Genomic DNA, 23,297 nt, shown 5'->3' with positions numbered 1-23,297 from the left:
CCGCCATACCCGCGGATTTGGGTCTGGCCACCAGACATGCGGCGGTCCCGCACTGCGAATTAGAATGTGACCGCCACCATGGCAGTCGCATTCTGCAATTTAGCAGTGCGGCGGGTGCTGCTGACAGCAGCACCTGCCGTGATGTTAAAATTGCATGTCTGGCATTTCACTGCACCACACAGTGCCTGCAACTTGGTGCAGCGAAATGTAGGGGGGTACCAAAGGTACCCCCAAGTGCACCCCACCTCCCCCAGACACAAGGGGGCCCGCAACGGGCCCTCAAAACCAATCCCCGCTAGCCTTTCCATGGTGGCGATGCTGCCATGGAAAGGCCTTTCAGTCCCTGCATCCCAATATAGCGGACGGTGCCTGCTAGGCACCGCCACCATATTAGTGCCCCTGCTCCGCCCGGCAGGCAATCGGTACGATTGCCACCAGCAGTAAAGCGGCGGATGGACTTTGTGTCCGCGGCAATACCCACCGCTATCCTAATATGGCGGTGGGTATCGTAATGAGCCCCTAAATCTTTGTCCTGAGAAGTGTAATGACTATAACCCAAGGGCACACATTATCATATGGGGTGAAGAGCAAATATTACACCAATGCCCACCACAAATGTGCTACTCTGAACTTACAAATTCGGCAATGAGTAAAATCTAATGCATGTGAACTGTACGCAGGCACAAGTTCTGAAAATGCTTGTTCACATTGCAATAACTTTCAAACCACACGATAGTCGCATTTAAGGATGCCCACCATTGCACCAGGTATTTTTCCCATAAATTGCTCCTGTACATTTTGCAAGAGGAGCTTTGTGAGCAAAAAAACACGGTGACACGTCCGCAATGTAGTACCGTCATCACATATGTGAGTCCTACAAATAAACTGTAAGAATGGGGGTCCATTACCAAGACTCAAATAACAAATTTCCCTAATGCTCTGGGAATTGTCTAAGTACATTATGGTTTGGTAAAACTTTTGTATGTATAGTAGCATTAATATGACATTAATTAACATGTTTGTGAGTTCGATTGCATTTATTTTAACACTGGATAATGTAGGCCTCGATTTCACAATGGCTGGTGCTGCTAGCAGCCATCTTTTCAGTATGTGGTCCTCTGTTTGTTTTGTTTAACTCTGCACACAGACTATTCGTATATAAGTAACACTGTGCATGCTGCTTTAAGATGTAATGTCACTTTCCCAGATATGGGATGATGATTCTTTCTTTGGAGTTCGTTTGCAAGGTATTCCACTGAGAGTGAACTGTTTCAAGGCCTTTCCTATTGTGACCACAATGGTTTCTCATGAGAACCTGTGCATATACCACAAATAGCAACATTTATACAAACGATTTCTGCGTCTGAAAGGCATCAGGGATGGGAACTGCATTACGAGATTTTGTAAGATAATGCTTAGTAATGTGATTTTAGAAACTGTATTGTTTTTTCTTTGACCTCAATAGTCCAAATCGCGAGATCCTTCCTTAAACAACTGTATTCATGTTTAGTCTTCATCGTATTCTGCAAATTAAAAGAAGGCCATTCCTGAGGGTTGTGGGCTCGCTCTCCTCTGGTCTTTAAGAGGCTACACTATGTCGGCATGACCTATGATTTTTAACTTTTATTTATTGTTTAGAGCTGAACTATACTTACTTCTGCTTGTCCATTTCCTGCATTTTATTCTGAGCATCATTCTATTATATGATAATTGATTCCCTGACTGACTTTTGACTATTTCATTTTGTTTTCTATAATGATCTGAATCCTTTAATAAACCTTTGTGGTTCTATTTTAATATGTGTTTCGTCCTCATGGTAAAGTCTAACGTGCTTTACTATTTACATTGTTCTTTGCATTATAATTTTGGTGACTAAGTCCAATTGAGAAGCAACACCACCATTGAGGGAGTTAACACTGCTCCAGGTCCATCAGGAAAGCATTATATTTGACATGGGTAGGAAAAGTGTTAATCGTCCCATACAGAAGAGACACAGGAGGGTACAGAAGAAAAGGACCCCGGATGGCCTCCCATGATTGGGCAGCCACCGTGACACCATCTCCATCGGCTTAGGTCTGCTCGGGAAAGTGAATCCGGTGGGGGCTACGCTATCAGGAACACAAACCACTGCCCACTAAATGTGGTTGTGGATGAGGGAGGACAGACGTGACATCTGCAACTGTTTACGGATGACCCTACAGTTTTTAAATGAGGTTTTTAGTCAGAAGGAAGAAGTAGTGCTCAACAGTCAGTAGTGTGATTTCAGACTTTACTTGGTCAAGTATCACAACTAGGGATTGAAGTTAGTAGCCAAAGGGCCTATTTACGAAAAACATCCAGCAACATTTTTTAGGTAATGTACTAGGACAGTGGTTCCCAAACTTTTGACTCCTGAGGGCCCCTATTGACTCACGACTGGAAGTCGGGGACCCCAAGCAATTTGTATGATTTAAATTTCAAACATTAAAAGAGTCATTCGAAAAAAATAAACACACGTGTGCACACAAAACAAATACTCGAATTACTAAGGATTTTAGTATTTTATATTAAAAGAATTTGCAAAAAAAGAAAAGCTTTAATGGGAAGGTTGGCACTGAATCTCCGTGACTAACTTTTCAATGGTTAGTTTTATTTCCCAGTACAAGGCTCCTGCTCCTTCCAGGGCCAGACTGGAAACCCAAAGTAGCCCTGGCAAATGTTTTCAGACCAGTCCCCATACAGTGCACACTGAGTGCAGTGAGTGAGCAAGACCACTACCTTTGGGAGGCTCTCCCCCCAAATAATTTAGGAAACAATGGTGCATTCTGCAACACATTTATCATTATATATTGAATTGTATTAGCTTTTAAAGAATATTAAATGATGACTTTACTATGCACCAGGATACAACAATCTTTGTTGGGGTTCTTCAATAATTCCCTAATTATCACCCTTCAACAGTGCCTCTCATTTCTCCATATCCCCCCAGTCACATGTATTTCATTTTATAGCAGAGGCAGGAATGGTTGAGAGGCACTAAGCAGAGGGAATAAGAACCACACTCTGGGCCTAATACGCAAATACACTTTTGTGTAAGTTTACTCTTTTTTTCAGTATTCACTAAGTACAAGTAAATAGTAAGTTTATAGCTGCGGAGAGTCCACAGGCATGTTGGAGTACTCCGCACATACTTTGCCATTTCTGTATTACTGCTGAAATGTAAAAATAAAAGTCGTTATTTATAGTACACTTAATCAATAAACCTCTGCCTTAACTATGCCCTTCTAACGTTGGCAGATAGGGAACTGAAACGAAGGGCGCTAAATTGAGTTGTATACAATCAGACCATCTCATCAAATGAAAATTACATATCACATCTTCTATGTTTTTTTTAGGTTTATTGAAGCAACTTCTTTCCCTCTGTTCTAGCCGGTGTTTTTGAAAATGAAATGTAAATGACCATTAACTTATGCAGTGGACAACGGAATACAAAGAATATTGCAAGACTGATCCTCGAAATCATCAAATCTTAAAAAAATAAAAACATCCAAACATGCCCCAAGACTTTTGAATTGCATTTCTGATATGGCCTGGTGCTATTAGCCTCCAGAAAAGATCTAAGAACTCAGCTCTTCAAACTATACTTTTCACTGACTAAAAACTACTGTTCTCTTTTATACCTTCTTTAATAATATATTTTATACCACCCCGTGGATGTTATATATAAGACGCTCTGCCGCCCCGTGGCTAGGTCTATACAAATAACTTGGACAAAAATAAAAACATAAATAGCACTGCATCATTCAGGGTACTTAAAACACTCCAAATATTGTCTGAAAGCGGGCTTGAGAGACATGGTGATAAAGTGATGCACCTTAGATTAGACATTGTAGCTAGGTATAAAAGATGGATTTCAAACTACTCTTGTGGACAACGTATACATTAATCCTCAAACCATGTGTAATCAAATAAGCACTTGCCGAATTTTCACAGGAAATAGAAACATGTCACTTATTTATGCTTTTATATATGGCTTGCATTTGGACTTTTTACTATTTTATATGCTTGTAACTACTAGGCATCATTCTTACTAAATACAACTTTACTCAAACTATTCCGTTGATGAATGGCTTAATCAGCCCTGAAACTATTGGAACCTGTCACTACTTGGTAATACACAGATCTTCGTGAAGGGTGAGCCGAAATGGTTTACGTGGCAATTGATTTTATGATTTCTGCAGGATGACTTCAATTTGTTTGTTCCAAATCATTTGGAGATTAAACAGTAAGACAGTAGTATATCCTAAAGGGAATTGCTGGCTTTGTGACTGGCTGAGTGAGAGAGGTATACAAGCCTCCTGTTTCATGAATAATGATTAGCTGGCTTCATTGTTACCGCTGACCAAAATGAAGCCAGCCATCACAGAAACCATTTCTCTCATGCATGTGCTGCAATTGTCTATATGTGTATCAGTATCTCTGTACTGCTTGACAATAACAGGTCATAAAGTTCAAGATGGTTCAGCAGGCCACTCTTATTTTGACGAATGAAATATTAGAACTATTTATTTCATGGAAGCGTCTATTTAGCGGGCAAATGGAAACATAGCGAAATTAAGCTTGAAAGGCAAACACAGTGAAGATTTGACTCAAGTTTGCTTTTTCATCTAGACTATTATAATATGATGTGAGCAAACATGCTATTCCTTTTTAAAGGAAGGAAAATGGAATCAGGGCAATTGTCAATATTGTAACAATCGCATGTATGCTTTGTGTAAAAACAAACCTGATCAAGCCCAAAAATCACAAACAGGAACCGCAATTAACAGTAAAAATACACGAGTTGCAGGTTTCCTTTATGCTTTCACATAGAAAATGCACCCACACTACACATGACCTTGTTTCCCCATTGTGCATTACCCTGTGCATTTTGTAGCACATTACCTTTTCCCCTAGTGCACATCAACCCGTGGTCGACTCTTGCAGAGAACCCAGTATTACCCTACTGCACAACACACAGCACTTGCCTGCAAGATATTATTCAGGGGTCCTGGGAGTCCTATCAACAGGTGCTCTCCTCCGTCACCTCACCCTATGTTCTGATGACGCACTTCAACTTGTGTCTCCTGTTATCAGGGCCTTACTGAGACATAGGTCCAAGGGAAGGGTGCTTCATATCCTGGTGAAGTTTCTTGTGGGCACTATTAGAGGCCTCCTGACTAAACATAAGGCCTTGCTGCTTTTTATTGCAGAGCACATATGACTGTCACAAGAAATTGAGGGCATCATTCTTGTAATCAGTGTCCAGAATTTACTTTGACCCCTCTACAATGTCTGAGATTCACCACCCTGCCATTACACTGACTACACATGGCTTCATCCGTATACACCGCACCTTGCTCATAGGATTAGGAAAACAACTTGTAAAATAAGTGTAATTTACCACTATTGTTTAAAAAACGAAACTATTCGAGAATTATATATATTAATGTACTTTTGTTTTATTTAAGTTTATGGCTAGTATTACCATAGTTAATTGGAATTATTTTAAGTAAAATGAGTTACAGTTAGGGGCCGATTCCGATTCGGGTCGGAAGGGCTCCGAACCATGGGGCCGATTATGATGGCAGACGGACCTGAGTCCGTCCCCCACCATAGAGTAGGAGGGACCGTCCGCAGGGGCAGCGGCGGTCCCTTCCATGCAGATTAGGATGTGACCACCAGGATGGCGGTCACATCCTCTATTTTTAACATTGCGGCGGGTGCAGCATCAAGCTGCACCTGCCGCAATGTTAAAAATGCATGCACGGCATTTGCGTGCACAAAGCGGCAGGCACCGCGCGGTGCCTGCCGCTTTGTTCATGCAAATGCAGGGGGTACCATAGGTACCCCCCATGTGCACCCTTCACCCAGGTGGCCCGCAGTGGGCCCCCGAAGTGAAGGTCCGTATGCTTTTCCACGGCAGAAAAGCCGCCGTGGAAAAGCATACTTTCTACTCCATCATAATATGGCTGGCGGTGTCTGATAGACACCACCAGCCATGTTACTGCTTTTCCGCCGCGCTTGGAAGGCGACCGCGGCAGAAAAGCGGCGGACAGATTCCAAGACCCACCAGCCATCCTAATTTGGCGGTGGGTCTTTCAAGCATCCGCTGCGGTTTTCCCGCATCATCCGGGCCGGCGGTGGCTTCGGCTGGCCCGGAGGATGCAGGAAATCCGCAATCGTAATAGGCCCCCATGTTCGGAACCCTTCCAACCGAATCGGTCATTGCCGGCCGGATTAGTTCCCGACCGAGCCATTCCGAGGGGCTCGGTCAGGAAGGAATCCGACTCGGATTTCCGGATTGCGGACGACAGGCTCGGATAGCCTGTCCGCAGTCCGGAAATCTTACAGTACTTCCCCGGTCGCCTCTTTCCGACTGAGGGAGTACGATGGCAGCTTTTCACTGCCTTTTCGTGTCGGTCTGTCCGGCACGAAAAGGCAGTCAGAAGCTGTCTCTGGGGGCCCCCAGCAGGGCCCCTATGGGTGTGAGGCCGCCGGATGGCGGCCTGGGGCACCTATGGTTCCCCTCCGTTGATGCCTACACCCGGGGGACAAAATATTAACAACAAAAATATTAAAAAAGCTAAATAAATAAACAATTATATAAATATGTTAAAAATTAAAATACAAATATATTTAATAACATTTAAAAACAAAACATACAATGGTAAAGGCATTTGACACATACGTACAAATACTATATCAAATAAAATAAAAAATGATTTTCAAACAAATAATTTTTTTTAATTAGAAATTATTTAGAAACAAAGATATTAATTATTAAATAAATTTACTTTTTTTATTTTTATTTCCTGCCCTATAACACCAGCCAATTCACAATCCACATCTAAATTAAAAAATATTTACTCACATAATTAATTCTCAGTTAAGGAAGTAGTATCAATTAAAAAAAAATCTAAAACTCATCAAATGTAATAAACTTCCTACACTTTACCCCTATAGCCCCAAAAAAACACACCTAAAATTAAACTGTAAACATTTTTTAAATTAAAACTTATTTTCAATAGGGCGTGGCTTGGACGCCGGAGAAATGGCGGCGTAGTTCTGTCCTCCTCCGAGCGGCTGAAACGAATATGTTGTGGGAAGCTGCAATCCGCCTCCAACCCTGACCAAAACGGGTGCCTGGCCGTCGGAAGTCTTGAACCGGCGATGGTGAAAATTTGAGTCGGTTCCGACCGGAGATTGAGGAGCTGACTGCCCGTTTGTCCTGACCGAAGGGAGCTACACTCCGCGGTGGAGCCCGATCACGGACACAACCACGTGGTCCCCCGGTCTCCCACAGATTTAGCCGCGCTGCACACTACGGGCTGCTAGGCTCTCCCAGGGCAGTGCAGGATCATGAACCCACACGGCGACACGGCAACACACGCAGTGAGTAAGGATCGAGGCTGACAGTGTGTGGCGGTTGATTGCGCGCTAGTGCGCTAATGCAGAATACAGCGCTGACGAGCTGTAATGGCGGTCACCCGGAGAGCCTGTCTCCGCGACTTGATCACCCTGTAATGAGACTGAGAATCTGCGTGTGACTGCACACATCTCTGTGATAACCGAGGGGTACATCGGGCCAAACGCTCAGACACAGCCTATCTTTTAAAAAAGCAACGAGCAGAATCCTGCACATTACATGAAGGATCGTGGTGGCTGTTTAAAATGGCGGTCCCTTGTTAATCTAACACCGTGTTTGTACAACCTACGCCTGAATACCACGATGTATCCTGTGGTCACTGGCGTGCTATGAGTCACTGTAAGCAGGTCACCAGAACAAATTAACCACGCTTCCTAGAAATAACGCTACAAACACATATATATACAACAGTTGTAAACATCCACAGAGCCTAAATTGAATCTCTGACGCAGCTGGTATCAGAGGCATTGAATAGACCTGCGGAAACCCTAGGAAGTCTGGTGACATGCATGTAGATTGAGTCTGTGTCACTGTGTGTGGCGTGCTGGCTGAACCTCTGCAGCAACTATTATCATCGATATTTACAAGGGTACAAATGACATTTGATGATTTTAACGATGATTTAAACGCTATTTACAAGAAACAACTCGAACATTGTGCAAAGCGACGTACTAATGAATGTACATCTATAATCTCTCTTCAATAAAAATCGTCTCTCGCTATTCACAACGCAACGCAATTCAGTATCAACACCGTGTGCTGGTGGGAATCAGAACATAACAACATCAAGTCAAGTCACTACGCACAACCAAAGATGGGGGATAAAGAAAACGGTGCAACTTCTAAACGCCTGAAATCTAACCCACCGACGCCAGTCAAAGGAAATAAAGAAATGACGGATGACATGGCAACAATTTTGAGCAGGCTAGAAGAGGTTAGAGACTTGGCCAAATCCACCAAAGAAGAGGTTGTAGCTATCCGCCAGGATATCAAAGACATCAACTCAAGAATTACGGAGTCTGAGACCAGGATAAGCAAACTGGAAGACTTTGAGAATAAAACGTGTGGAGCTATCAAGAACCTCTCCTTATGCTCAGACCACCTGGTGAGAAAAGTTGCGGAAGTGGAAGACAGAAACAGAAGGGGGAACCTAAGAATTTTTGGCATGCCGGAAAAAGCGGAGGAATCACATGACTCATGCATACCCTTCCTCGAGGAGTGGTTCACGCAGGCCACAAATCCAGTGGCGGCTGGTGACATTTGAGCCTGGTGGGGCGGAAAATGATTTCCGCACTGTAGCTCACGAGCGCGGCGCGCGTGTCCGAACACCCCCTGCCCAACCCCCCCCAAACCCCCCCCCAGGAAAAATGTGAAAATCGAGTGAATATAACGCTCTAATTTGTACCTTTTATGATACTTTTACTATCGACAGATGTTATTGAACGTGCATTACAGAGTTGCTAACTGGCACTCTTTTTTACCACTGAAAAAAAGCAGTTTTACCAGCATTATGCGTGTCTTGTCCAGGGTGGATAGAGGGAGTTATGTTCATAAAATTATTGGTGGCGTCGGGTCACATTAGTCACTCCAAGATATTGAGTGCAGCTACACAACACATTTGTCAGATGACCCATGAAAAAGATCCAGGAATTATCGCATGTCCCTAGAATCTCGTGGCATGCATAAAATACTCCTTTGTTAGTTGTGTGTTGCGCTAACCCAGCAGCATATGACAAGCAGTCATTACTTTATCCTGCTCGGGAAGAACCAATTAAGAAAAAATGCATCCATTCAAACACTCCCAATTTATGTGGGTGATTCCTCAATTTGTGCGTTAAGAATTACGTTGTTGTAGGTTTCACCCATGTAAAACTCCATCCAGTCCTAATCAAATTCCAGCGCCAACTAGTGTTCCCTGATTATTGTCTCTAAATTTCACTCTTTTCCAAAATGTTGGCGTCTATTAAAATGAGTGGATGGCACTAACAAAGGTAGTGAGTAATGTAACATGAACTGATGTCACGGAAAGGTTTATTGCAACTGAACCATGCTATTCACGTTATTGAGAACGAAGGGTTTATTTTTCAATCAAAGCTGAATGATATCTTGTGTTTACAGTGCTTAGAGACAGTATGGTAGGATACACTATATGCAAACACATTATTATAGGTCCATGTAAATATATTTATAATATGGAAGTATCTCGTTGCAGACCAGTGATTATTTCATATGATGGCTTTTGTTCATTTAAAAAAAATTGTGCACGCATATAAATAAACATTGAGTCATAACTCATACCTGCTATGACATAAAACACAAATTGAGGAAAGTAAAGATGTGTGCAGACGTGCTCGTGCTGATACAGATACAGGGTCGAAAAGGAGGGCAGGGGGCCCAGAGTGAGCATCTAAACACTATTTTTCTGTCCCAACCACGCACAGAGACGGTGCAGCTAAGGGCTGATTGGCATGGTCCTGTCTTGGCCTCCAGGACGAGAAAAGTAAATATGCAGTGCTCTGGGTCATGACACAACCCTATGTGTGGGTCTGTAAACGGGCCTGGCTCCTGGCTGGACGCTGGGGACCTCCTGGGTCAGAAGTCCTCGTGGCCCTGCCCAGTCTAACGGCCTCTGAGTGAGAGCAGGGAGAGTCGTCGTATATTTTCTATTCCACCCAGAAGCACGCCCTCAAAGGACAGTAAACTCTGCCCAGCTTTAGACAGGGGGGGGAGGGGGGGGTGAAACGACCTAGCTCAAGTGCTGCGCGCGCAGATTAGAATGGAATCTATCAGCTCAGATCGAAGCAAAACAATCTATATAGCACTCGTGACTAACTGATTTGCCTCTTGGCGCTTAACCTGTCAGCAAGGGTTCTAATTAAGCAAATCGGTTCTTCAGCTTTGGGAGGCTGAAAGGCCAAGGTCAGGCATTCTACGTTACGGCCCCAGGCTAGCTACCGACCGCAAGCATGAACACGAAAGGTGCATGAACCCGTCGGGCTATCACTGAGTCGTGCACAGCTGTACGGAGGCTCGTTCAGGGCCTAGCATCAGCGGCGGCCGAAATGCTCGAGGGAGGGGGGTCGAGACCGGATTACAAATGTACCAGCATTAAAAATTATAAAAGTAAACGTACCTGAGCCTGAGGGCTAGGAATCTAGGATACCACCTCCGCTCTGGCCTGGTCTGGTGGGTCCGCGACGCTTGTTCCTCCTGCAGGAAGCAGCCAGCAGCACGCTTCCCTCCCCTACGCAACGCAAGGGAAGTAGCGCCGGCCAATCACGGAGTTCATGGAGCAGGGCAAATACTGCCCATAATGAGACCCGGCTCCCCCGGGTCTCTGCCTGTGTGAATGTAAGGAAAGGAGGAGGAGGGAAGGGGCTACTGCGTGTGTGCGCATGCGTGGGCAAGTCTAAAAAATGACTTGTCCTAAATGCGCACACACTTCTGCTGCCCCTGCCCTCCCTGCCACTCTGCTCTACTGCTATCTGATAGCCCAGCCTGCTGACTGCCACTCACTGCCGCAGGCCCGCCTCCCACACACTCTTCCGCGATGACGTCACTATAGTTAGTGACTCCGACCGACGGCGACCTCAAGGCTCAATAATAATTATCATGACTAATTTAATTGGTATGTATTTATGCAGCGGTCGTCCATGGCAGTGGGGCAACGCCCCAACGCCCCCAATGGACGAACCGCCACTGCTAACCTTCACTCAACCACTGGAGTTTGATAGAGCGCATAGGGTTCCAGGACGAATTTCTAAAGACCAGAAGGGCCCAAGAGCGATCGTGTGTAAACCACTAAGATACCAACACACAGAGCAGATACTTACCTTCGCCCGCAAGCACAACCATGTGCTATGGAAGGGTCACAAAATCTTCATCTCACAGGACTTCAGTAAGGAGACTATGGAAGTAAGGAAGGCCTTCCTCGCAATGAGGCCACAATTGAAGTCACTTGGTCACATGTATGGCTTTATTGGTCCGACGAAGTTTAGAGTAACCATACAAGGTGTGACACATGTGTACTCTGACACGAGGAAACTGCGACAACTCCTGTTTGAACATGGCGATGGCACCATGGAAGTATCCCTTTCAGCTCAACAAGGAGCCTCTTCACCTGGCCTAGGATGAGTTTAGGCTTGAACTTTTGGTACTGTTACTCTCATGTTCCTGAATCCACATAGGAATGACTATCTGATCTGGAACTGATATGAGGGTCTCTTGTCCGATTCTGGTAAAGGGCTGTTAACCACGACTGCATTTAAACGAATTCCAATAAGGACAAGCCCACATGGGATCTGGTTCTGGTCTGCTTGCCTGACATGTTGATGGTCTACGTACCCTTTGTGCCCTCTGCCAGCGTATCCGTTAGAACCAGGATCTGTATCAGAACGATCTCTTGAATTCTGGATTTGAAAAATGATTCACAATGATTATACCTATGCTATCATGATTTTGCTTGTGTCCCTCTTGGATCTCAAAAAAGTTCTGTGCTATGGTGCTGTTCTGTAACACTCCCTCTAGGTACCAGGGGCACCCACGATAACCCTTTTACTGTGCTTTTGTGCTTGGTTTATGATACTGAAGTCAAGGCATTGACTTTCCGTACTCAAGGTCATGGTACCATTGTTGTTCGTCGTTTATTGTTGCCTACATGCTTGGTTTATTTCTTCACTAGATTGGGATTGCAGCCCAAAAGTTTAATAGTTTTGAGCGAGCTGCTTGGAGGCGGCCTCGTGGTCGTCATTTCCGAGTCGCCATGTTCTGCTGTTTCTACTATTGGGGAGGGAGGGGTGGGCTGCGGGGGAGGGAGGAGGGTGGAGGGAGGCTGGGGGGAGTGAAGGGGGGATTGTTTTTGCATTCTGTATATTGTTTTGTTTAGTTTTGTCCATCTTGCATCCTAACTTGCGTCCATTACACCACATTCTGTTCCGGAGCTTAAACTCTATCCTACGATTCCCTGAATATGGTTCTAGATATGACACTGCTGGTTCTGACAAAGGTATGAGACCTTCTTCTCGGTCTAACCGTTGCGCATACGCATGGGTCATGAGACTGTATCACTTATTGTATAACTGATGGCTGCTGTTATGGATACTCCAATAGGGACAACAACTGTAGCTAACCTTCGAATATTGTCATTGAACGTGAAAGGTCTCAACCAACCAGTTAAACGTCAAAAGGTACTTGATTATTTACGTAGGCAGCGTGGAGATATAGCCTTGCTGCAGGAGACAAAACTAGAGGCGAAGCTATTTCACACATTGCGTAACAAATACTACACTGAAGTGATAGGGTCTGAAGCAATCTCAAAAAAGAACGGGGTGGTGATGCTAGTGGCCAAGAATGCGAATGTTGAGGTAGTCTCTACCACAACAGACACGGAAGGGAGATGGATTTCGGCAAAACTACTCAAAGATGACACTGAGTTCTTTATCACGACTATTTATGCCCCAAATACACATGATCCGTCCTTCTGGGTAGGCCTCACGAAACAGATCATCTCCATTCCCGACACAGCAGTCCATATTTTGGCGGGCGACTTCAATCTCCCATATGACCCTATATTAGATAGAGACTCTAAATGTGTATTTCGCCCAGGAAAAGCCCATAAGGCATTCATGAAACTATGCAATAGGTTCCATATGGTGGACACGTGGAGATTAATGCATCCGGATGGTAGAGACTATTCCTTCTATTCCCCGCCACATGACTCGTTTTCGAGAATTGACTATATACTCATATCTAAAAATGCGGTGGCAAGAGTTGAGGACGCGGACATTGCTCCCAGATTAGTCTCTGATCATTCATGCGTCTCCCTTACACTTTCTAATCTTAAACCAACAACCCGTCAATCTATGTGGCGATTCAATGACACTATTCTTAATGATACGAAACACAAAGAAACCCTTGACGCCGCCATTAAAGACTTCCTATTGTCCAATAAGAGAGGGGACACTTCAGACACCATCCGTTGGGAGGCACTGAAATCCACTATAAGGGGACTTATTATAAAAATATCCTCTGCGATTAATAAGAACCGCACCGCTGCCTTGTTGAAATTAGAAGAGGACATTTCAAAACTCCAGCGCAAATACCTGATGAGTAGAGACCCTGAAGTCCTAACTGAATTGTCCAATCAAAAATATACCTATAACAAACTTATCAGTGAGAAGGCAGGAATTTGGCTGGACAAGAGGAAGCGTTTTAAAATCTGTGACTCGAACAAAGCAGGGAAGGGGCTAGCGGCATATCTTAAATTTAAAATTCAAAAGAACGCCATTACTTCTTTACTCGATGGAAACGGTACTCCTAACTCTGATCCCACTAAGATTGCGAATATATTCAAAGACTTTTATGAGAAACTCTATGCTAGGAATGTACATGTTGACAGTGAAAAAATGAAGAAGTATCTCTCGAACTGCACACTCCCAACACCTACGGCCGCAGAAAAGGATTCTTTAAATGAACCGATCTCTGAATCGGAGGTTGTTAGCGCGATCAAATCCCTTAAAAAAGGGAAAGCCCCCGGCCCTGATGGCTATACAGCACCATTTTATAAGTCTTTTGCCCATATTCTTGCCACTCCTCTACTGGAAGTTTTTCGAGAAATTAGCACCACAGGAGAAGTTAAGGGAACTATGGCTGAAGCCGTAATTGCTGTAATACCCAAGGAAGGCAAAGATCATAAACTCCCCAAAAATTACAGACCCATCTCATTGATAAATTTGGATTGTAAGCTCCTGGCATCGATTTTAGCAAAACGCATACAGAAGGTCCTGCCGTCCCTAATACATCCCTCGCAAGCGGGTTTCCTGAAGAATAGGCTTTCGAGCGATAACACGAGAATTCTGGCCCACGTTATTGAAAAAGCGAAATTCTTATCCACGCCCACCGTTGCAATTACACTAGACGCTGAAAAAGCGTTCGACAAAGTAGAATGGACTTATTTAAATGCCGTACTACACAAATTCGACCTGGGTCCCCTATTCACTAAATTAGTCATGTCCCTCTATGCCTGTCCTTTGGCTAGAGTACGGGCTGGCGGCGCCTTTTCTTCCCCGTTTAGTCTAGAACAAGGTACTAGACAGGGTTGCCCATTGTCCCCGTCCTTATTCCTCCTGGCAATTGAACCCTTTCTGTACTATATTAGGGAAAACCCTGAAATTGCAGGAGTCCAGTTTGCATCCTGTACAATCAAACTCACGGCCTATGCTGACGATGTATTTGGTCATGAGTGAAAAAGCTGATAAGGCTATAGCGGCGTTACTCTCCACAATCGAAGAATTCTCAAGTGTATCTGGGTACTCCCTGAACAAGGATAAAACTGAGGTGAAGTCATTAAATAATCTGTGTGATAAAAACATCTTGGGCGATTCCGGGCTAACCTGGCAGCCGAAGAGTTTTAAATACTTGGGTTTGGAATTTGAAAGGGACTTGATAACTACCCAAAAAATTAATGAGGAGATACTCTACAAAAAAGTACAAAAACTCTTAGATGGCTGGTCCCCAAAGTTCCTCTCATGGTGGGGTAGGGCGGAAACATTAAAAATGATGATCAGTCCCTTGGTAAACTATATGGCATGTATGCTTCCCATGACCTTCTCGGAGGATTTTCTACATAAAATTGAGAAGTGGCTAACGGAATTTCTGTGGAAAGGGAAGAAACCGAGAATTGCCATGAAGAAACTGCAACTGCCAAAGGTTAAAGGGGGCCTAGGTCAAACAAATTTCAGAAACTACCAAACCGCCTTCCTCTGCAGGCAAGGAGCTTCCTGGTTCACTGAGGACCCAACTTACACGCCATTATGGATTGACATTGAAAAATCCATTATCAGCAAGGCCCCACTCTCTGCTGTGCTCACAATGGACCTCGCACACCTTACGAACTCTAAATACATCATGCTTAATACTAAGAGAGCCCTTTTACAGATAGACCGCACCCACTAGACTGGTCTACAAATCCACAATTCATCATCTGCTTCTTTATGGCGTAACCCGTCAATTAAAATTGGCGGATCACCCATTATATGGGACCACTGGTCTAATAAAGGTGTTATTGTAATTGCAGATCTACACGAAAATAACATGCCACTGCCATTCTCGACTCTGCAGACTAGGCACTCCCTATCGCCGATTGACTTTTACTCGTTCCTGAAGCTAAAGTCAGCCCTATCCACCAGAACGTTCAAGCTAGCGACACCTTGGCTAAAATCTATGCTCCCTCACTTTCAGTCCTCTGGACATTTTGTCTCAAAAGTATATAAACTTCTTGCACCAACACCCAACAAATCGATGAGGCGTAACGAAACCAAATGGGAATCGGAACCAAATAACACTGGCATAAGCATAGACTGGGTCAGGATACATGCATCAGCACTCACTCATAAGGTCTCGCCGATACTATCACAGACCAAGTATATGATTCTTAACAGGGCCTTCTGGGCTCCGCAACGACTATTCAAAGTTGGCCTGCGAGACACACCGACCTGCTGGAACTGCTCCTCAGGTATCGGTGACCTTCCACACATGTTATTTAATTGCCCCATGCTTCACACATTTTGGACTAAAATCTTTGACTACATTGGGCACACGTTTGACATACACCCTGCAAGGGAATTCATCTACATTATCTTGGGGGCTCTAGACCCACTGCTAAAGGGGGATCACGACCGTCAGCTTCTGGATCTCTTGCTAACACTAGCATGCAAGGTAGTCCTATGCAATTGGAAATCAACATCTGAGGTCTCTTTTAATGCCTGGAGGGAATGGCTATCCTGCATTAGAGGCACCGATAATTCCGCTCTTCATTCGTCACCATGGCAGGTTACCAGCAAAAAACTGTGGTCTTCCTTAGACCAGGCCTCCTTTACTTTCGACCCACCATGAAGTACCACCAATGAGGTCCATACTTGGTAATTGCGGGGATGTCGAGGTATTAATTGTACTGGTTATATCCTGTCCACATGGGCTTACCAGCCTTAAACACAATGTGCATGAACGTTAAAGTATACCTGGTGTTATATGACTAGATCTAGATGGAGAACTCTGTGGAACCGCGTACAACCGTAAGAATGCAATGATGGCATATTTTCTTTTCTTTTCTTTTACTGTTTGCCTTGTCTATCTGTTTATCCATCTATTGATTCATTCATCTTATATCATTTACAGATCCGGACTGATGTTACCTTCTTGTTTTTAATATGCTTTATTTTCCGTTGATGTATGTATGTATGTATTGTTTTATATGCACTGATCCATGTTTGATTATGGCATCACTCCAATACGATTGTAATCCTACGAATGCCTCATGGCCGTTATCTTTTTTTTTTTTTGTTATTGCTTAATAAAAGTGATTTGAACTAAAAAAAAAAAACTTATTTTCAATAAAGAAAACTAATAGAACCCACCCTCTACCTCTTTAGTATTACATTTTTTTTATTGAGCAGCAAGGAAAACATTGCATCAAGCACCGCAACCGGAGCTTGCAGCGGCACAAAGCGGTTGAGAACACTTCAATAGTGTAAACATGGTTAAATGAAGGTCCAAATGTGAGCGTTAACACAGCAAGCCGCCTACAACCCATCTGGGCCGGCCGCATCTTAAGGGCTAAAAAACAGGTGCATGCTGCAGTGGTTACGTGACAAGAGGAAAAAAGAAAGGAAAGAAAGAAGAACCACCAACTTCTGCCCCCACCCTCCTCCCACAACAACCCCCCTCCTTGTGCCATAGGTTGCGGCGCCACCCGGAGTCTTACGCTCACGTGGCTGTGTTTTAGGTTCCGTGAGCGGGGTATCTGCGAGGCGCAGCAATCGTAGGTATCGGGGACAGCTCAGTTCACGGAATTCTCCCGTCAGCAGGGACAGGAATGGTCGCCAAAGTGCTGCAAATTCTTCTCCCTTCCCTGCCTTTGCCAGTGACAGTTTCTCCATCCCTAGGACCGCCCATAGTCTATGCAGCCACCCTATTTGTAGGGGAGGCTGGGTAGCTCTCCAGTGCGCTACAATATTTTGCACCGCTGCTCCTAGTGCGATCGCAATAAGTCTCCCCCTCCTGGATTTTAAGGGGTACATCAAGGCGTTAGGAAGGCCAAGCAGGACATAAGCAGTGAATCTGGGGAGTTGGGTATCTAAGTGTGCATCTATCAAATCCAGGATTGAGGTCCAATAGGGTTGTAGACGGTCGCAACCCCAAAGTAAGTGCTCCAGTGTTCCAAGCTCCCCGCAGCCCTCCCAACAGCGGTCGCTAACTCGGGGATCCCATCTATGTAAGCGTTCAGGTGTGTGGTACCAGTAGGTGGCCACTTTGGTCATAGTTTCGGTGAGGCTTGTGTGGTAGGCTGAATGTCTGGCTCTATAGTAAACCCCCTCCCACTCCTTGTGTGTGAGTTGTCTCCCCAGGTCCCTCTCCCACCTGACCCTCCCTGCATTGTAGGTGTGTATGTTGGTGAGAAGTAAATGTTGATATAGATCTGAGATCAGTTTTTTATCAGAAGTGCGTGTCAGTAGCCACTTCTCGTACGGGGTGAGAAAACGCTGTGCTCCGGGCCTGACCGACGATTGTAAAACCCAGTGGCGGACCTGCAGATAGGGCAAGCGATCCGTTTCCGGTATGCCGTAGTCCTCTCTCACCTTCTGAAAGGGAAGAATGCCATTAAGGTCAAACATATGTCCCAAATCCCTGCATGGTGTAGCCCTCCATTTCACGAACCCCCAGGGATCCAGGCCGGGAGAGAAGTCGGGGTTGTCGAAGAGTGGCGTCAACGGGGAGGGGAAGGAAGTGAGCTCCGCTTAACGGCTACCCTGTCCCACACATCCAAAACGTTGCTGGTGACTAGCGAGGCATAGAAGTTGGGCGGTCTGTGGCAGCGCGGCAAGAACGGGACACCTTGGAGCGTCCGACCAGCCACCGCCTGGTCTTGAAAATCCAGTGTTTGCTAGACTCCAGTTGGTGCCACTCCACCAGGGTGCGAAGCTGGGTCGCCTGAAAGTATAGGGTGAGGTCAGGCACTCCCACCCCGCCATGTTCGGGGGGGGGGAGTATAGCGATCGTATGCTTAAACCGTGGGCGGCGTCCGTTCCAGACGAAGTGCGCTAGGTCCGATTGTGTCTTCTGGAGCCATCCTGCCGGGGGGCGGAGAGGGAGGGTCTGAAACACATAAAGGGCCTGTGGCAGCAAGGTCATTTTGACGGCCGCTATACGACCCAGCCATGACAATGTAAGATGTTTCCATCTCCTGAGATCGTCGCGAAGATGGGAGTCTAGCATATTTGACGTCAGCGGTAGCCCGCACCGTTGGGGCTAACAAGACCCCCAGATAGGGAATGGTAGATGTCGACCACTGCAGGTCAAACTCAGCTTTGGCGTCCGCTAGCACATCTGGCGACAGCAATATATTCAGTGCCTCTGATTTCTCCACATTTATCTTGAAACCTGATGCTAGCGCAAAGGTGTGGAGCTCAGTGAAGAGCGCTCGGAGGGATTGCAGCGGATTGGTCAGGGAAAGTAATATGTCATCGGCATAGAGACTAATCGTGCGTGTGTCCCCGCCGAACGGGATGCCCGTGATAAAATGGTGTTTGCCTAACCCGTTGTGCCAACGGCTCCATATAGAGCGCAAACAGAAGGGGTGAAAGTGGGCACCCCTGTCTGGTCCCCCTTTCGATTGGGAATCGTGGTGAGGTGTGCCCATTAACCCGGACCACTGCGTTTGGCTGGCGATAACAGTTAAATATACGGTTGCAGAAGGTTTCTCCCATCCCGAACCGCTGCAGCACCAAATCTAGGTAAGGCCAGTGCACCCTATCGAATGCCTTCTCTGCATCGATAGTGAGGAGCATGCAGCCCGGTTTCGTCCGCGACCAGGCCTCGATAAGATGGAGCACTCGCCTGGTGTTGTCACTGGTCTGCCGTTGTGGGATGAAGCCCCCCTGGTCGGGTTCCACCAGTTGCTGCATATAGGGTGCCAGTCTGCTAGCAAGGATGCCTGTGTACAGCTTCAGGTCGATGTTCAACAGGGATATTGGCCTGTAGGAGCCACATCTGGTGGGATCTCGTCCGGGCTTGGGAATCACCGAGATTGCTGCTTCTAGCAGATCTGGGGGGATGGCACCAGGCTGGTCGAAGGTGTTAAAGAGGTCCCTCAGCAGCGGGGCCACCTTTGGCAGAAGGTTTTATAAAAGGCCGCTGTGTATCCGTCTGGGCCGTGGCGACTTCCCCAACTTGAGGCGGGAAATCGCCGATATTACCTCTTCCAGACCAATGGGTCGGTCGAGGAACGTCTTTTGTGCTTCATTCAGGGATGATAGGGTCGCTCCCTGCAGATAATCATGGCCATTCTACCGATCGAGGCGGTCCGCCGTGTATAGTTTAGTGTAATAGTCTCCAAAGGCCACAGCAATGGCCGCGTCTTCCGCGATGGGGCACCGCGTTCGAGCTGGAGGGTTCGGACATGCTGCTTCTGTTGCTGCTCCCGCAATCTGCTCGCTAACAGTTTCCCGCAGCGGTCTCCCCCTGTTTAGTATGCGTGCCTGAGGCGCATGGCGGCATATTTCCGCCACATCCTGATCTAAAGCTGCCAACATTTTTCGCTCCGCGCACAGCTGACGCCACGCCCGGGCGGCCCTGTGCTTTGGTGCATCCGTTCCTATTATTCGCCGTGGCTACGGAGATAAATTCACCGCGGAGGACCGCCTTGAGGGCTGCCAACTGGGTGGCTTTGGTGGTATCATCATTGGCGTTGTGAGTGAGGAACTGGGCCATCGCCGTTTTAATCCGTTCCAATGTGGTCGGATTCTGCAGAAGGCCATCTCGCAGTCGCCAATGCCGCTATGGGCCGGGTGAGGCTGGGACAAGAAAGGACGCCACCACTGGTGAGTGATCGGACAGTGAGGCCGGGAGGATCTCTACGTCTTGTGACTGAACCACCAGTTGGGAGGAGCACAGGAGGTAATCAAGTCTTGCATAAGTTTTGTGAGCTGCGGAGAAGTAAGTGTATGCCGTGTCATGTGGGTGTGAGTGCCTCCACAGGTCGGTCAGATCCAACTCTGAGAGGTGAGCGCGCCCTGCCGCTGAGAGCGCCCCCACCTGACCAGACCTCTGGCTGGAGCGGTCCGCAATGTTGTGAAATACTAGGTTAAGGTCACCCCCGAGTAGTAAGTGTGGATGCGTGGTAGCGGTGGCAGCTTCCAGTACCCTATGCAAAAATTTCTCTTGGCCTTCGTTGGGGCCATATATGGTACCCACCAACAGTGTCTGTCCCGCCACTAAGAACTGATGGACCAGCAACCTACCCTTAATCTCAGCCTCTTTCTGCAGGACCCGCCCCTCAAAGGATTTAGCCACTAGGATCGCCACCCCAGCTACTTTTTTGTTTGCGGATGAGAAAAACTGCCAGGGAAAGGAACGGGACTTAAGTCTGTGTTGATCTTTGGGCAACAGGTGTGTTTCTTGCAGGAGGCAGATGTCCGCCTTCGAGTGTTCCAGGAGGGACAGGACCGCTTTGCGCTTAATAGGCTTGATGAGCCCTCTCACGTTAAGGGAGAGGACAGTCAGAGAGCGTTTCATTCTAATTGATCAGTCGGGCTGGCTGTGCGCCGCCCCCTGCATGCAGTAGTGAGGCGTACTGCCACGTCAGCATTGCGCTGTGGTCTGAGCGCGCTGGACAGAGCAACTCAAGGGTGGACTCAAAATTCCGTGGACAAGGCGACCCCCCCTTCTTCCCCCGTACCCCCTCCAACTCCAACGTCCCACCCCAACACCCGTTGTTCCCAAGCCCACCCCCCCATCCCCTCCCCGCCCCAACTGCGAGCAACCAACTAGTGAACATTGTCCCAGGCCCAGTCATCAGTCCGGCTGGGCCTGTGGTAAAGTGTGAAAAACAAACTCCTTTCATAGTCTCTGGCCCGTCAGGACAGAGTCCGGGTCCGTAGAGTGTCCAAGTGGGGGTAAACATGGCAGCAGCCGACCCAGCCCCCCCCCCTAAACGGAGCTGTAACATGAGAGCCAACCCCTTAGCAAAAACATCTTACTGCTTGGCTGCTGTGTTGTCTGCCACCTCTTGCACAGCCGCCTCTCGTTCCTGAGCAGCCATGAGGGGGTCAGGCTTCGGAAGAGGCCTACGCGATCGCCGTCGTCGCACAGTCTGCCAGCCGGCCTTAGGGCGACTCGTGGGCCCATCCGGCGATCGATGCGGGGAGGTCCCCCTCGAACCAGCCTCCTCCGGGAGGTCAATGTCCAGTACCGCACACGTGTCTCGGAGCGATCTGAGTTGATGCAGTGTTCCTTTCCATTTGAAGATGAGGCAGAACGGGTGACCCCACGTGTATGGCACTCCCTTGTCTGTCAAGACGTCCGTAGCTACCCTGAAGGCTTTCTGCTTCTGCAGGGTGATGGCGGAGAGATCCTGGAAGAGGGCCACTGGATCTCCCCGGAAGGTGATCGGCTGCCTCGAGCGGGCCTCCCTCAAGATGCGTTCCTTCAGAGGGAAGTCGGGGAGGAATGCCAGTATGTCCGGCGGAGGGGCCTGTGCGCGGCGCGCCGGTCTGACCCTGTGCGCGCGGTCAATACGGATGTCGAACTCGCTGGTCTCTCCCAGAACCTCTCGGAATAGCTCCTGTAGATAGGTGACGATGCTGTTCCCCTCCGATTTCAACTGAACCCCCGGGACCCGTATGTTGTTCCTCCGGGAACGGTTCTCGAGATCCTCCGAGTGCGCCTGTAAGTCCACTTGTTGATCTTGAAGACAAATTATCTCCTGCTGCAGCCTCTCCACCTCCATGCTGCGAGTCTGGTCTGCATCCTCCACATCCTCCACGCGTTCCCCCAGACCATCTATGTCTCGGCGCAGTTCCCGCTGCTCCCCCGCCAGTTCCTGCTTCAGGGCCTGGAAATCGTCGCTCAGAGTGTTAAAGAGGGAGGCAAGGAAGGCTTTTGTGATAGGAGCCATTTCGTCATCCTGGCTGGGGGTGGTGACTGGTGTCTTGGAGGGTGACGGCACTGGGGCTTTCTCCCCTTTCGCGGTATTCTTGTGGAGCATGTTCACGATGTTGTGGTTTCCTTTGCGTCCCCCGGTGGCCATGATGGCGGTGCGCAAGAGCCGATGTGCGCTCAGATGGTCTCCCACGAGGCCGCAGGTAGCGTCACCGCAGAGCCAGGGACAAGGACCGATCGGGGGCTCGGAGGGTAGCGCAGCAAGGTCGCTGGGTTGTCAGCACGTGCTTTTGTCGGCCCAGTAGGGTCTGGAGTCGGTCAGCACAGGTCTAAGCTCGCCATAATCCTCCGGTATAGGCCCAGGGCTTCGTAGCTCCGTCTGGTCGAGGCGCAGGGCGGTGGGAGCCACTGGGCAGCAGTATTCTCCTCAGAGGGGCACAGAAGAAGGGCGACTGTTATGCCCACGTGCCCTGTATGTAAAGGGCTCAAGTGACTGGCTCGGTAGGGCGTGCGTGGGGTCTAGGGACCGGACTGTGGGCCCAGCGAGTACGTAGAGGCCTTAGGTGTAGCAGCCGGTTATCAGGGGGCCAGTCGCGGCAGGAATCTCGTGGGCCGGCCATCGCTGCCCGATGCAGGACGGCGACGGTCCCCCCTCTCGCACGGAGCAGCCGGAGCGCACCCCCGTGAGTAAGGAGGCCAAGTCCGGAACCCCGTGCCCAGTGTAAGTGGTCCCGCTATCAGAGGAGGTGCGCTCTTCACCTGTTGATCCCAGGGGCGCTTTCAACCCGATCAGACGTCAGCATACAGACCCGGTGATTCTTGTCCTCCGGCCAGACCCGGGGGCCTCTCAGGGCCAAGCCACCAGTCCTCCGTTTTCTCCACTGCCCTTGCGCCCGTTCTCCAGGCGCCGGGGGCC

The 23,297-nt window shown here is 47.6% G+C and overlaps 1 protein-coding gene across 1 annotated transcript in view; it reads right to left on the bottom strand.

Annotated features, from left to right (window-relative positions):
- LOC147708592 (uncharacterized) overlaps positions 1-23,297 on the bottom strand; it is a 122,700-nt gene that overhangs the window by 74,965 nt on the left and 24,438 nt on the right. The window lies entirely within an intron of this gene.

Source organism: Lissotriton vulgaris, chromosome 6, assembly GCF_964263255.1.
Source record: "Lissotriton vulgaris chromosome 6, aLisVul1.2, whole genome shotgun sequence".
In the NCBI taxonomy this organism is placed as follows: Eukaryota; Metazoa; Chordata; class Amphibia; order Caudata; family Salamandridae; genus Lissotriton; species Lissotriton vulgaris.
Note: the sequence above shows the minus strand (reverse complement) of the source record. Positions and strands in the feature narration are given on the sequence as shown.